This window comes from Chiloscyllium punctatum, chromosome 31 (genome assembly GCF_047496795.1).
Source record: "Chiloscyllium punctatum isolate Juve2018m chromosome 31, sChiPun1.3, whole genome shotgun sequence".
NCBI classification, from domain to species: domain Eukaryota; kingdom Metazoa; phylum Chordata; class Chondrichthyes; order Orectolobiformes; family Hemiscylliidae; genus Chiloscyllium; species Chiloscyllium punctatum.
In genome coordinates, this window is record NC_092769.1 from 32,219,768 (window position 1) to 32,231,721 (window position 11,954).

At 47.1% G+C, this 11,954-nt stretch overlaps 3 non-coding genes across 3 annotated transcripts; all 3 read left to right on the forward strand.

Moving 5' to 3' along the window:
* The first annotated feature begins 3,438 nt into the window (after nucleotides 1–3,438).
* Nucleotides 3,439–3,520, forward strand: trnal-cag (transfer RNA leucine (anticodon CAG)). Its single transcript has one exon. It is a non-coding gene; the product is annotated as a tRNA-Leu (tRNA).
* A 3,349-nt stretch (nucleotides 3,521–6,869) lies between these two features.
* trnal-cag (transfer RNA leucine (anticodon CAG)) lies at nucleotides 6,870–6,951 on the forward strand. Its single transcript has one exon. It is a non-coding gene; the product is annotated as a tRNA-Leu (tRNA).
* A 3,352-nt stretch (nucleotides 6,952–10,303) lies between these two features.
* trnal-cag (transfer RNA leucine (anticodon CAG)) lies at nucleotides 10,304–10,385 on the forward strand. The gene has a single exon. It is a non-coding gene; the product is annotated as a tRNA-Leu (tRNA).
* Nucleotides 10,386–11,954: the final 1,569 nt, after the last annotated feature.

Genomic DNA, 11,954 nt, shown 5'->3' on the forward strand with positions numbered 1-11,954 from the left:
AGAGTGTCTAGGGCACGATCTTCGCCTAGCAGCTTGTGTTACTACTGGCATGGGAGAATGTCTGACTTCAAATCGCCATCGAGCCTTGGTTGTTTGGTTTCACTTCTTCCCGGTCGACTGATCAACTCTTTGATAAAAGGATGTAAATCATTAAGTTGCACCCTTTGAAATACCTTTGAGTTTCGGGGTCAGAAGTGTCATTGTAGTGGGCATGGCACAGTACCACATGTGGTGAAAGTCAAACAAGTGTTAGAGGATGTTCACCCACAGAACCCCACTCTGAGTAAATCCACCATCTAGATATTCACACAGTTCTGGGGGTGAAACTTCAGGAAGTAGGGACGTGAAATGATTGAAACCAGCGCTGAACAGGTTGATGAGAATGGTGCTGTGTACGAGGAATGTCAACAATAAAGGTCATTTGGAAAGTTGGGACAGGTCTCCTTGGAGAGCAGAAGGCCAAAAGCTGGCCTGGTTAAACCTTTCCAAGATATGAGTGGGTTAGACAGAGGGAATAAGGAAGGGGGAATGCTCCCTACGCCTGAAAGGATCGAGAACGATTCGGCAGAGTTTTAAAGACATTAGTAAAAGAAGAAAAATGTACATGAGGAGAAATGTTTTCACAAAGGGAATGGTTAGAGTCTGACATTGGCAAAGACACAGTTTCAATCGAGTTGTTGAAAAACTAATTCAATGCTCATGTCGAAAGTAAAATGTGTAGAGTTACAGGGAGAAGGCAAGTGAATGATACGAAAAGAGAATCACATTTATCTCTGTAGAGAGCCAGCGCAGCTAAGGTGTTTTGTTACACGTTTGTGATTCTGACTGGAATCACAGTTCGACCAACAGGATGGAGGGAGTTAAACAACGGTGATATTGGCAAAGCCGGGACACATGACACAACAGAATGTTATCCAGCACGTACATGTCACAGGGAGGATGGCGCTGTCTGAAAATCCTGCAGAGTGTCCTGCGGATCAGACACAGGAAATTTCACTATTCGAACTGAATCAGCCCTATGAAGGATAACCAAGGAGCCGGCGGATCCAGCTTCAGAACTCAGTTACTAAAGAAGCTGAGGGTCGAGTCCCCCCACTGCAGTTTCTGTGGCTGTGGCGTGTTCAAATAAAAAGCAGAACCGGGAGTTTGCTTTGTGGAGACAGGCGCCAGTGTCCATCTTGTCATGATCGTGTTTGCGTCCCATACGGTAAATCGTGGGCTCAAGCTGCTTTAGGTTGTAGGCAAGTTGAGGTTTTAACAAATTGGGTATGACTCCTACAGAGTTAACTGTGGTGTGGGAGAGTGCAGATTTTCTCAAAATGTCTGTGCTGTCATGGTAGTGTTCGCCTCCCGCACGGAAAACCGCAAGCAGCTCTACAGCTGCTTTATGTTCCAGGCAGGTTGAGTATTTACAAGAACCGAATGGAGACTGTTATTACATTGCTGTTGTGAAAAAAAAGTCCTGTCGCAGCCGTTACGCTGCAGGGAAAGTCGTCCCACCTTATTCCACCTCGCCCTACGGTCCAAACATTGACGACATCCTCGTCTATATTTGGTCATCAATTTCACGTGTTTTTCTTTACCTTTTCAAGATGTTAATTACGCTGGACAACAACGAGCGATTGGAAACAGAAAGGTGAAACGTAGAATTGCTTCAACTTTCAGTGCTGGATGCCACTGAGCTGCAGTACAGCGACCTCGGCTGGTTTCTGTAGTGTAGTGCTCATCCTGTTCACCGAACAAGCGCAAAGTCCCCAGTTCGAAACTGGGCAGAAACTATTTTGTTCTTCAACTGCAGACTTTCACATGTACAAGAACGGAGCTTTCTTGCTTGCTTTCCCATCTGCAAACCTGCCTTCGAATTTGCTTGAACGAATCTGCTCTCGGAGTGAAATGTAAGGCAACTCCATTTAATTACTGTGCAAAGCATTATAAAGTTTTATTCCAACCTGGTTCTGATCATATGCCATTCTGTTTGAGAGTGTATTTGCCGCGTTCTGATCCTTCCACGAAAAGCCGTACCGCATTTGCATTCCATGCGCAGGCGGCCCGGTTCAAAGGCAGGGAAGAAGCTGATGCGCTGGTGTCACAGCGCACCACGAATTCCTGAACTTGTCTGTCAAACGTCCCCCAAAGTCGTCTCTGAAAGGCTTCATTTGGAAGCTGTCTGTCGTTATTCAACGCGCGAGAGTTGGCACCGGAGGTCCTGAATCATGTTTTGGAGCAGTTCGCACGTTAGTGGCTCATTCAATCAGCAACAGCAATGAAACAAACATACACTCTGAGAGGAACCTCCGGACCTGTGCTGTCATCGCGTCGCTAGTATTAAGGTGCGCCCCGAGATCTAAGCCATGTTGGAACTGAAACGGAGGAATCGACAGAGAGGCTACAGAATGACATCGCATCCATTTGGTTTTCTTTAAATCACTGACGAGCAGGAAAATGTTCACGGGGAGGGCGAGTGGAGAAGTGTGGCAATTGAAGCTCTGGTGAAACTCCTTCTTTGTGATTCACTCAGCAAACAGAGACGTGAAGGTGACTCAGGCGTGAGAGCTCTTCACATCGAGAACAAAAAGCAATCAAGGGCAGTTAGCACCTCTTCCGGAGTGGCGGTGGGGTGAGGTAATTACCTTTTGAGTTCTGTTACTATGTTCAGAAACTGCCTTTTAGATTGAGGTGAACAGAAACTCCATTTCTAATAAGCACCATGGAAGTTAGCAAAATGTATTGAGTCGCTTCTCGTCGATTCCCGCACAGGTTTCCGACTCAGTTGGTATCCATGTGGCTCATGTCCAGGAGTGAACATCTCTGCAGCAAATTGCACGGTTAAGGTAAAAGGCACGGAAAGTGTCATCTCGAACTGGCTCCGAGGGCAGAGCATCCTCACAATGTGATCTGTCGCTCTCGGAATGTAATGCGACTTCCGGTTTTAGGGTAGAGAACTTTCTTTGGGACCCTTATTCTGCAAAACAGACACAGTGACTGAATAAATGCTGCACGGTATGATTTGGAACACGGCCTGCTCAGCTTTGTGCATTCTCCCTCTAGTCCGGCGTGTTTCGTGTTCCGTGTAAACGTGAAAGTCGTCCTGTTCCGAGCAATGGGTGAAATCATTTAGCAAAGCAAGAATCGAAATTGCAGTAATGTCAAGCAGCTCATGGTTATTTGACCAAATCATAAGCGAACATATATTGTCACGCACTCACAGATACATTTGTAGCTGAAAAGAGTCCGAGAAGATAGACTCAGCTTACCATTGATTTTTGTCTGGATTGATGGGCTATCATTATCTGCTGCGAAATTGACATTGTAGCCGGGCACATCCCAGCAGCTGTGCGAGTCGGAGAGGGATCATGGGACCCTTTTCATGTGACTTTGCGTCTGTTGTTATGCAGGGGCACAATTGGAAATGCAAGAAAAGGGGCTATGCGGTCGGCTGGTAGTGTGGCCGAGCGGTCTAAGGCGCTGGATCCAGGTTCCAGTCTTGAAAGGGGCGCGGGTTCGAATCCCGCCACTGCCATTTCTGCTGTTTAACTCCAATGCTGCAGCTTGTTAAAATGCTGTTTCCACCCCCACTGTATTGATGTTGAAAACAAAAGTAAAATGGGTTTGCTTCCCGGGGAATTAACTGTGGTGTGGGACAGTGCCACGCGGAAAATCGCAAACAGCTCTGCTGTTCCAGGCAATTTGTGCGTTTACTGGAACCGAATGGAGACTGTTATTTCATCGCTGTTGTGATGAAACACTGCAGAAACGAACGACTTCCTTACTTTTGCTCCGACTGACCATACTCCGTGAAATTTTCCCAGACCCACAGTTGAGGATTTTTGCTGCTGGAAGTTACCTCAGAAACCCTGTTAACTCGTAATGTGGTGACTCGACTCGTCGTTATTTGGTTTTCTGGCCAATGGGAAAATCGATCCAATGAATTTCGATGTCACATGTTATTGAATTTCTCCCATTTCCTTCATTTCCGTCCTGGAGGCATCGGAACGGAAAGGGAATCTAATCGAGACTGTGATTGGTGAAATTCACTTTCTATGGCCCGTTCTTATTATGCTCTTTCTTTCTCTCTTTTCAGCATTGTCTGGGAAGTGTTGGTGCACTAAGGCTGCAGTATGTTTGAAAGAGTAGTTTGGAATTGCCCTGTTGTTAGTTGTGAGATTACTTTATGACTCATGCCGTCGGACTGTCTCACATTTAGCATTCATGCATCTCTGTGTCTGAAAATGCATTAGGCATGCCAGTTTTGTTTGTGTTCCGTGTTAAATGCTTACTGTTTTGCGATTCGCTCAGTACATTACGAGTTAACAGGGTTTCTGAGGTAACTTCCAGCAGCAAAAATCCTCAACTGAGGGTCTGGGAAAATTTCACGGAGTATGGTCAGTCGGAGCAAAAGTAAGGAAGTCGTTCGTTTCTGCAGTGTTTCACAATACTACCTTTCCCGTGAGCAGTCGAACAGACGAAACGATTGTGACACAGAGTGCGACGGCAAGCTCTGCTAAAAAGTAATTCTTTAAGGCGGTGTAAGCAACACGACGGTATTGGGGTACACCGCGTGGAATCAGATCCTTCGGTGTATCTCGTCCATGCTCACCACATAGCCAAAGTTAAACAAGTCCCGTTCCCCAGCATTTGGCCCCAATCCCGCGAAACCCATCCTATCCAGAAACTCATCCGATTACCTTTGCAATTTTCTGAGTGTAATCGCCTCCTCCACTTCCTCTGGTAGCTCATTCCAAACACGCACAACCTTCTGTGTGGGAAATGTGCCTCAGGTCCTTTGTCAATTTCAGCCCACTCACCTTAAACCGATGCTCTCGATTTTTCAACTCACCCCAACTTGGGTAAAACGCATAAATACTCAGTTTACAACCCTTCCATAAGATCATGTCGCAGCCGTTATGCTGCGGGGAAAGTCGTCCCAGCTTATTCCACCTCGCCCTACGGTCCAAACATTGACGACATCCTTGTCTATATTTTGTCATCAATTTCACCTGGTTTTTTTTTACGTTTTCAAGATGTTAATTACGCTGGACAATAACAAGCTATTGGAAACAGAAAGGTGAAACGTAGAATTGCTTCAACTTTCAGTGCTGGATGCCACTGAGCTGCAGTGCGGTAGTCTCCTCTGGCTTCTGTAGTGTAGTGGTCATCACGTTCGCCTAACACGCAAAAAGTCGCCAGTTCGAAACTGGGCAGAAACTGCTTTCCTCTTCAAGTGCAGCCTTTCACATGCACAAGAACGGAGCGTCCTTGCTTGCTTTCCCATCTACAAACCTGCCTTCGAATTTGCTTGAACGAATCTGCTCTCGTAGTGAAATGCAAGGCAACTCCATTTAATTACTGTGCAAAGCATTATAAAGTTTTTCTCCAACCTGGTTCTGATCATATGCCATTCTGTTTGAGAGTGTAGTTGCCGCGTTCTGATCCTTCCACGAAAAGCAGTACCGCATTTGCATTCCTTGCGCAGGCGGCCCGGTTCAAAGGCAGGGAAGAAGCTGATGCGCTGGTGTCACAGCGCACCACGAATTCCTGAACTTGTCTGTCTGTCAAACGTACCCCAAAGTCGTCTCTGAAAGGCTTCATTTGGAAGCTGTCTGCCGTTATTCAACGCGCGAGAGTTGGCACCGGAGGTCCTGAATCATGTTTTGGAGCAGTTCGCACGTTAGTGGCTCATTCAATCAGCAACAGCAATGCAACAAACATACACTCTCAGAGGAACCTCCGGACCTGTGCTGTCATAGCGTCGCTAGTATTAAGGTGTTTCGAGATCTAAGCCATGTTGGAACTGAAACGGAGGAATCGACAGAGAGGCTACAGAATGACATCGCATCCATTTAATTTTCTTTAAATCACTGACGAGCAGGAAAATGTTCACGGGGAGGGCGAGTGGAGAAGTGTGGCAATTGAAGCTCTGGTGAAACTCCTTCTTTGTGATTCACTCAGCAAACAGAGACGTGAAGGTGACTCAGGCGTGAGAGCTCTTCACATCGAGAACACAAAGCAATCAAGGGCAGTTAGCACCTCTTCCGGAGTGGCGGTGGGGTGAGGTAATTACCTTTTGAGTTCTGTTACTATGTTCAGAAACTGCCTTTTAGATTGAGGTGAACAGAAACTCCATTTCTAAGAAGCACCATGGAAGTTAGCAAAATGTATTGAGTCGCTTCTCGTCGATTCCCGCACAGGTTTCCGACTCACTTGGTATCCATGTGGCTCATGTCCAGGAGTGAACATCTCTGCAGCAAATTGCCCGTTTAAGGTAAAAGGCACGGAAAGTGTCATCTCGAACAGGCTCCGAGGGCAGAGCATCCTCACAATGTGATCTGTCGCTCTCGGAATGTAATGCGACTTCCGGTTTTAGGGTAGAGAACTTTCTTTGGGACCCTTATTCTGCAAAACAGACACAGTGACTGCATAAATGCTGCACGGTATGATTTGGAACACGGCCTGCTCAGCTTTGTGCATTTTCCCTGTAGTCCGGCGTGTTTCGTGTTCCGTGTAAACGTGAAAGTCGTCCTTTTTCGAGCAATGGGTGAAATCATTTAGCAAAGCAAGAATCGAAATTGCAGTAATGTCAAGCAGCTCATGGTTATTTGACCAAATCATAAGCGAACATATATTGTCACGCACTCACAGATACATTTGTAGCTGAAAAGAGTCCGAGAAGATAGACTCAGCTTACCATTGATTTTTGTCTGGATTGATGGGCTATCATTATCTGCTGCGAAATTGACATTGTAGCCGGGCACATCCCAGCAGCTGTGCGAGTCGGAGAGGGATCATGGGACCCTTTTCATGTGACTTTGCGTCTGTTGTTATGCAGGGGCACAATTGGAAATGCAAGAAAAGGGGCTATGCGGTCGGCTGGTAGTGTGGCCGAGCGGTCTAAGGCGCTGGATCCAGGTTCCAGTCTTGAAAGGGGCGCGGGTTCGAATCCCGCCACTGCCATTTCTGCTGTTTAACTCCAATGCTGCAGCTTGTTAAAATGCTGTTTCCGCCCCCACTGTATTGATGTTGAAAACAAAAGTAAAATGGGTTTGCTTCCCGGGAAATTAACTGTGGTGTGGGACAGTGCCACGCGGAAAATCGCAAACAGCTCTGCTGTTCCAGGCAATTTGTGCGTTTACTGGAACCGAATGGAGACTGTTATTTCATCGCTGTTGTGATGAAACACTGCAGAAGCGAACGACTTCCTTACTTTTGCTCCGACTGACCATACTCCGTGAAATTTTCCCAGACCCACAGTTGAGGATTTTTGCTGCTGGAAGTTACCTCAGAAACCCTGTTAACTCGTAATGTGGTGACTCGACTCGTCGTTATTTGGTTTTCTGGCCAATGGCAAAATCGATCCAATGAATTTCGATGTCACATGTTATTGAATTTCTCCCATTTCCTTCATTTCCGTCCTGGAGGCATCGGAACGGAAAGGGAATCTAATCGAGACTGTGATTGGTGAAATTCACTTTTTATGGCCCGTTCTTATTATGCTCTTTCTTTCTCTCTTTTCAGCATTGTCTGGAAAGTGTTGGTTCACTAATGCTGCAGTATGTTTGAAAGAGTAGTTTGGAATTGCCCTGTTGTTAGTTGTGAGATTACTTTATGACTCATGCCGTCGGACTGTCTCACATTTAGCATTCATGCATCTCTGTGTCTGAAAATGCATGAGGCATGCCAGTTTTGTTTGTGTTCCGTGTTAAATGCTTACTGTTTTGCGATTCGCTCAGTACATTACGAGTTAACAGGGTTTCTGAGGTAACTTCCAGCAGCAAAAATCCTCAACTGAGGGTCTGGGAAAATTTCACGGAGTATGGTCAGTCGGAGCAAAAGTAAGGAAGTCGTTCGTTTCTGCAGTGTTTCACAATACTACCTTTCCCGTGAGCAGTCGAACAGACGAAACGATTGTGACACAGAGTGCGACGGCAAGCTCTGCTAAAAAGTAATCCTTTAAAGCCGGTGTAAGCAACACGACGGTATTGGGGTACACCGCGTGGAATCAGATACTTCGGTGTATCTCGTCCATGCTCACCACATAGCCAAAGTTAAACAAGTCCCGTTCCCCAGCATTTGGCCCCAATCCCGCGAAACCCATCCTATCCAGAAACTCATCCGATTACCTTTGCAATTTTCTGAGTGTAATCGCCTCCTCCACTTCATCTGGTAGCTCATTCCAAACACGCACAACCTTCTGTGTGGGAAATGTGCCTCAGGTCCTTTGTCAATTTCAGTCCACTCACCTTAAACCGATGCTCTCGATTTTTCAACTCACCCCAACTTGGGTAAAACGCATAAATACTCAGTTTACAACCCTTCCATAAGATCATGTCGCAGCCGTTATGCTGCGGGGAAAGTCGTCCCAGCTTATTCCACCTCGCCCTACGGTCCAAACATTGACGACATCCTTGTCTATATTTTGTCATCAATTTCACCTGGTTTTTTTTTACGTTTTCAAGATGTTAATTACGCTGGACAATAACAAGCTATTGGAAACAGAAAGGTGAAACGTAGAATTGCTTCAACTTTCAGTGCTGGATGCCACTGAGCTGCAGTGCGGTCGCCTCCGCTTGTTACTGTAGTGTAGTGGTCATCACGTTCGCCTAACCCGCGAAAGGTCCCCGGTTCGAAACTGGGCAGAAACTGCTTTCCTCTTCAAGTGCAGCCTTTCACATGCCCACGAACGGAGCTTCCTTGCTTGCTTTCCCATCTGCAAACCTGCCTTCGAATTTGATTGAACGAATCTGCTCTCGTAGTGAAATGCAAGGCAGCTCCATTTAATTACTGTGCAAAGCATTATAAAGTTTTTCTCCAACCTGGTTCTGATCATATGCCATTCTGTTTGAGAGTGTAGTTGCCGCGTTCTGATCCTTCCACGAAAAGCAGTACCGCATTTGCATTCCTTGCGCAGGCGGCCCGGTTCAAAGGCAGGGAAGAAGCTGATGCGCTGGTGTCACAGCGCACCACGAATTCCTGAACTTGTCTGTCTGTCAAACGTACCCCAAAGTCGTCTCTGAAAGGCTTCATTTGGAAGCTGTCTGTCGTTATTCAACGCGCGAGAGTTGGCACCGGAGGTCCTGAATCATGTTTTGGAGCAGTTCGCACGTTAGTGGCTCATTCAATCAGCAACAGCAATGAAACAAACATACACTCTCAGAGGAACCTCCGGACCTGTGCTGTCATAGCGTCGCTAGTATTAAGGTGCGCCCCGAGATCTAAGCCATGTTGGAACTGAAACGGAGGAATCGACAGAGAGGCTACAGAATGACATCGCATCCATTTAATTTTCTTTAAATCACTGACGAGCAGGAAAATGTTCACGGGGAGGGCGAGTGGAGAAGTGTGGCAATTGAAGCTCTGGTGAAACTCCTTCTTTGTGATTCACTCAGCAAACAGAGACGTGAAGGTGACTCAGGCGTGAGAGCTCTTCACATCGAGAACAAAAAGCAATCAAGGGCAGTTAGCACCTCTTCCGGAGTGGCGGTGGGGTGAGGTAATTACCTTTTGAGTTCTGTTACTATGTTCAGAAACTGCCTTTTAGATTGAGGTGAACAGAAACTCCATTTCTAAGAAGCACCATAGAAGTTAGCAAAATGTATTGAGTCGCTTCTCGTCGATTCCCGCACAGGTTTCCGACTCACTTGGTATCCATGTGGCTCATGTCCAGGAGTGAACATCTCTGCAGCAAATTGCCCGTTTAAGGTAAAAGGCACGGAAAGTGTCATCTCGAACAGGCTCCGAGGGCAGAGCATCCTCACAATGGGATCTGTCGCTCTCGGAATGTAATGCGACCTCCGGTTTTAGGGTAGAGAACTTTCTTTGGGACCCTTATTCTGCAAAACAGACACAGTGACTGAATAAATGCTGCACGGTATGATTTGGAACACGGCCTGCTCAGCTTTGTGCATTTTCCCTGTAGTCCGGTGTGTTTCGTGTTCCGTGTAAACGTGAAAGTCGTCCTTTTTCGAGCAATGGGTGAAATCATTTAGCAAAGCAAGAATCGAAATTGCAGTAATGTCAAGCAGCTCATGGTTATTTGACCAAATCATAAGCGAACATATATTGTCACGCACTCACAGATACATATGTAGCTGAAAAGAGTCCGAGAAGATAGACTCAGCTTACCATTGATTTTTGTCTGGATTGATGGGCTATCATTATCTGCTGCGAAATTGACATTGTAGCCGAGCACATCCCAGCAGCTGTGCGAGTCGGAGAGGGATCATGGGACCCTTTTCATGTGACTTTGCGTCTGTTGTTATGCAGGGGCACAATTGGAAATGCAAGAAAAGGGGCTATGCGGTCGGCTGGTAGTGTGGCCGAGCGGTCTAAGGCGCTGGATCCAGGTTCCAGTCTTGAAAGGGGCGCGGGTTCGAATCCCGCCACTGCCATTTCTGCTGTTTAACTCCAATGCTGCAGCTTGTTAAAATGCTGTTTCCACCCCCACTGTATTGATGTTGAAAACAAAAGTAAAATGGGTTTGCTTCCCGGGGAATTAACTGTGGTGTGGGACAGTGCCACGCGGAAAATCGCAAACAGCTCTGCTGTTCCAGGCAATTTGTGCGTTTACTGGAACCGAATGGAGACTGTTATTTCATCGCTGTTGTGATGAAACACTGCAGAAACGAACGACTTCCTTACTTTTGCTCCGACTGACCATACTCCGTGAAATTTTCCCAGACCCACAGTTGAGGATTTTTGCTGCTGGAAGTTACCTCAGAAACCCTGTTAACTCGTAATGTGGTGACTCGACTCGTCGTTATTTGGTTTTCTGGCCAATGGGAAAATCGATCCAATGAATTTCGATGTCACATGTTATTGAATTTCTCCCATTTCCTTTATTTCCGTCCTGGAGGCATCGGAACGGAAAGGGAATCTCATCGAGACTGTGATTGGTGAAATTCACTTTTTATGGCCCGTTCTTATTATGTTCTTTCTTTCTCTCTTTTCAGCATTGTCTGGGAAGTGTTGGTGCACTAAGGCTGCAGTATGTTTGAAAGAGTAGTTTGGAATTGCCCTGTTGTTAGTTGTGAGATTACTTTATGACTCATGCCGTCGGACTGTCTCACATTTAGCATTCATGCATCTCTGTGTCTGAAAATGCATGAGGCATGCCAGTTTTGTTTGTGTTCCGTGTTAAATGCTTACTGTTTTGCGATTCGCTCAGTACATTACGAGTTAACAGGGTTTCTGAGGTAACTTCCAGCAGCAAAAATCCTCAACTGAGGGTCTGGGAAATTTTCACGAAGTATGGTCAGTCGGAGCAAAAGTAAGGAAGTCGTTCGTTTCTGCAGTTTTTCACAATACTACCATTCCTCCTCTCTCACCTCCAACCGCTCTGTCCCCTCGAACTGTCCTCGCCACCTCCATCTGCTCCCACCCCCTCCTGCTGTCTACTCCCTCTCTCCGCACCACCACCTCCTCCCCCTCTCCTCTTCTCTCCCTGCTAATATCAACCTCTGCTCTCCTCCTCGCCCCCACACCTCACCCACTCTCCTCCTCTCCATCTCTAACACTCTCCTTTCCCCCTGCTGCTCTCCACCCCATCCTCCCACTCTCAGACTTCCACCTCTCTCTTCCGCCCCTCTCTTCCACCCCTTCTCTCCTCCTCCTCTCTTCTTCCCCACTCCATCCTCCCCTTCTCTCCTCCCACTCCCTCCCCTCCCCTCTCTCTCCTCCCCTCTCTCTCGTCCCCTCTCCGTCCTCCCCCTAACTTCCCCTCTCTCTCCTCCCTCTCTCCGTCCCCACTCTCTCTCCTCCCCCTCTCTCCGCCCCCTCTCTCCTCACACACCCTTCCCTCCCCTCTCTCTCCTCCCCGCTCCATCATCCCCTAACCTCCCCTCTCTTTCCACATTCTCTCCTTCCTCCCGCTCACTCCACCCACTCTCTCGCCTTCCCCTCTCTCCTTCCCTCTCGCCCACTCTCTCTCCACCCCATCTCTCTCATCCCCCTCTCTCCTC